The sequence below is a fragment of the Coffea arabica genome, chromosome 10e (assembly GCF_036785885.1).
Source record: "Coffea arabica cultivar ET-39 chromosome 10e, Coffea Arabica ET-39 HiFi, whole genome shotgun sequence".
Lineage (NCBI taxonomy): Eukaryota > Viridiplantae > Streptophyta > Magnoliopsida > Gentianales > Rubiaceae > Coffea > Coffea arabica.
This window is the reverse complement of record NC_092328.1, coordinates 39,489,965-39,494,017: the sequence shown is the minus strand read 5'-3', so window position 1 is coordinate 39,494,017 and position 4,053 is coordinate 39,489,965. Positions and strand designations below refer to the sequence as shown.

The 4,053-nt window shown below is 34.2% G+C and overlaps 1 long non-coding RNA gene across 1 annotated transcript; it reads left to right on the top strand.

The window, feature by feature from the left end:
* Positions 1-678: 678 nt before the first annotated feature.
* LOC140015022 (uncharacterized) lies at positions 679-3,805 on the top strand. The gene is made up of 3 exons (XR_011821785.1): positions 679-879; positions 1,962-2,015; positions 3,420-3,805. It is a non-coding gene; the product is annotated as an uncharacterized lncRNA (long non-coding RNA).
* The last annotated feature ends 248 nt before the right edge of the window (positions 3,806-4,053 follow it).

Here is a 4,053-nt window from a genome sequence, read left to right as displayed (position 1 = left end):
TCGAACCTGAAGACTTAGAGATTGACGAGTCATTGACTTATAAGGAACATTCAGTACAACTTTTGGATCGGGAAGTGAAAGAATTAAGAAGGAAGAAAATCCCATTGGTGAAAGTACTGTGGAGAAACCATGGAGTAAAAGAAGCGACTCGGGAGATAGAGGAGAAAATGCGGAAGAACTATCCAGATCTGTTCGTTAGGTCAGGTGAGAATTTGGAGAACGAAATTCTTTTAAGGGGGAGAGGATGTGATGACTTAGGAAAAAAAATTTTAAAAATTATTTTCTCACTTCCCAACTAGTTGCATTTCTATTTAAATTATATTAGTATAAAATTTATATTCATTTAGTGATTTACTTGTTAAGTGATAAATGAGTTTCTCTTGTTTTCTTATTTTAACTTTCGAGTGTTTAATTTCTTGAAAATTGTTGATTTCACGACTTATTAGTGAATTTGGCCAAAACCCTAGAAGAATATAAGTTAAGATATTAATGAAATTAAGAAAGATTTATGAGAGTTAAAAGAAGGTTAGAAAAACTAATGGATTAATAGCAAGAAACTTAAGTGGAAGACACTATTTGGACACTAGTCAAAGTTGACTTTAAAAACCTTTCTTATGGCTTGTATATTAGCTAAAAAGCAACCAAAAAAGCCTTCATTTTTCCTCTTGGTTGGCTGAACCTTGAGAGGGAGGGAGAGAGAGAGGGGGAGAGAGAGAGAGAGAGAGAGAAATTTCACTCTTCTTGAAAATTGTTGAAGATCCAAATTTTCCTGTCACCAAACTACTTGAACCCTTGGAAGATCTTGAAGGAAAAGGTTTCTAGGAATGGATCTTGCTATTTTCTTGGGCTAATTTTGCTAAAGATTGGAGCTTTGAAGAGGTAAGTGGCTAATCTACTTCATTCTTTTGCTTTTCAAGCAATTTTGGACTAGATCTTGGTAGATCTATGGTATTTATGAAAAACCCATGGTGGGTTTGAAGGTTTTATGAGAATTTGGTACTAGGTACTTTAATGATCTTGGTATGCTTAGATCTTGATATATTTGGCTAGAATTTGATGGATTCTTGTCTCTTGAGATCTTAGGGTTAATGATTGATAAAATCTATGAGAATTTGAGTGTGATTTATGGTGGATTGTTGGTGAAAATTGGAGTATATATATGCTGAAATTTTTGTTTAGATGGCGAATTATCAGTGGCAAATTTTCATCTTTACCTTCCTTCAATTTGTGGTTTGTTTGTACACTTGTGCTGAATTTATTTTAGGAAATTTGATGCTACTTGACTCTATGTATGTTGGTTGGATTATGTTGAAAATTTTGTAAGAAAATGAAGTGGTGATGTGGGTTATCTAGTTGAAAAAAGTAAAGTTGCAAAAGTTGAAAAAATGGCCTAAGTTGGCCAAATTTGTGAGCCAAAAATTCCAACTTTAATTTTCTATTTTAAAAACTATGTTAGGTGGAATTTAACTCAAAAGGATCTATTGGACTTTGATTTTGGTATGTATAATGATTTTGGATCAAAATTTTGAAGTTAAAAAGAAGGAAAAGTAAGATTTCCTCGAAAGTTTAGGGGCTGACAACTTTATGGATTGATTTGACTTTGGATCCTTGTTTTAAAGAAGTTTTGGTCGGTATAATTCAAGAAACCTTATTAAATTTTGATCCTTGTTTGTAAGATAATTTTGGGACAAAAGCTACGAATGTAAGTAATTGAAAAGTGGACTTTTATTATGATTTTTTGCTAAAAAACTTGTAGGAGTGAAAAGTCTTGTTCAAACTTTTGAAATGCTTTTACCCTAATGGGAAGTTGTATTTTACTTGATTTGTTGATTTGAAAACTTGAATGGGTTGAAGTGTTTAGAACACTACGATTGACTAATTTGAAAACGAAGTTTTTGTGCTTAAGTGAATTGATTTGGAGAACGCTAAGAGTTCACTTATATGTTGTAATTGTTTACCAGGGCTACAATCTGAGCGTGCAGGCGATCCTTCTGTGGATGCTTAAGTGCTATTGGGTGAGTATTCTAAGTGCATGATAGCACTATACAAATGCTTGATATGTTAATGAGTTTGAGAAAATGATATGACTATGAACTGTCATTCTTTTAAACTCATTTATGAACGGACGAGTGTGTATTTTATCGCATTCGACCCTACTGAGTTATTATTGCTATAAGTAAATGTGACATGATATTATTGATATATAGGGGCCCCAAAACTCAATGGCTAGTTATTCGAGGTTGAATCTGAAAGGGATTGGTCAACTCAATTAGCGAACCTTGGGTAATGTATATGTGTTAGATCCATACTGTTATGGGTATACCCGATTAATACCAATTCTTGAAATTTTATTGGTATGCGGGCCCGGTAGGGAGTGAAAGGTGGACGGAGTGGTGTGAAGTGGTGATTGTACATGGACATAAAAGTTGATGGAGTGTCAACTACTTGAATTACTGATTGATCAAGTGTTTGTCAGTGCTCAATATCCTTAATGATTGACATATCGATTTTAATGATGTGCTTATATGATAACTCTTGTTTATGCTTCTTGTTGACTTAAAATGTAAAATTATTGCTTTCTTAAATTGCATGTCTTTCTTAGACCTCACTGAGCCCAAGTTCATACATTTCTTTTTGTTTTCCTTAGCAGGGTTAGTTCGTGATTCGGGGAATTAGCACTTAACTTTTATTTTAGTTAGACTAAGTGATTAGGGTACTATATTATTTTGAATGGAAATTGTAAGATTAAACTCTCTCTTGTATTTTAAATTGCCTTGACAGACAACTATATGTATTAGTTGTTTTTAGCAAATGTTGTGGTAAGGTTGGGTATTGAATATGATTTGTGACTTGTTAACGAGTCCCTGCGAGAGTTGGACAGGCGGCCTGTTGATTCCTTAGGGTACGCTCTTGTGGGAGGTGGGGTTGTCACACTAAAACTAATCCCACTACTGCCAACTTTTGTCGAGAAGAAACTTCCTCTGATTATAAGTAGCAAGGACTCAACAAAGTGCCATCACAGCCACCAATTTTCATCCCGGGGTAGTATCAGCAGATTTTGAATCTTTTGACTCATGAAAAGAATCTTGATTTGGCTAATTTTGCAGGTAGTGCGCACTTCTCTCTTAATTGGGTTGAAACATCCTCCTGACTTTTAGATTCAGGTGTAACTGACCATTTTTCCAACCACAAAAGTTCCTTGCAGGATCTCCATCCAATACCCAATAAACCTATTTACCTTGCAGATGGAACCATAAGAAATATTAATGAAGAAGGAGCCTACAGTTTTTCAGATCAACTTAAAATTTCTAAAGTACTATTTGCTCCAGATTTTTAGTGTAACCTCGTTTCTATTAGCAAACTAACTCGAGAACATAATTGTTCTATTTTCTTTTTTTCCTGACTTTTGCCTTATGTAGGACCTTTTATCAAAGAAGCTGATTGGAGCGGGTAGGCAATGAGGTGGACTGTATTATCTTCAAAAGGATAATCATCAATGTGTGACGTGTGCAGCTGCGAGTTCAATGGAATTGTGGCATCAACGTCTTGGTCATCCTTCTCAGGATCGTTTTTTAAACATTCCCAATTTATCCCATTTATAATTTAAAAGTGATTGTCTTATTTGCCCAAGAGCAAAAATGATATGAGTAGCAGGAGCATCACTAGCTTGTGTCAAGATGCTTGAGAGTCTTTTCAATCCAATCCATGATGTTCAAGATTCCATTGGAATATATGAAATCATGTAGGCGATGGAGCGCCAGCTATGTGACCTTCGGAATTTAAATTTATTTTGTTTTGCTTGACTTTTTCTTGTTTAGTTGGTTAGTTAGTCATTATTATGAATAAATATGGCCAGTTATGTGACCTATTTGAGCTATTTAAAAATAATTGGGAAATAAGTGACTAAATCCTTGTCCAAATTGAATTAGTTTTAGTAGTTTAGGTTTTAACTATAAATAGGCCTCTTCTATTCCATTGTAAGAAAACTTTTGAAGAGATGAATTAATAAAAAGTGAGTTATTCTCAATTTATGGAGTTCCTTGATAGAACTAA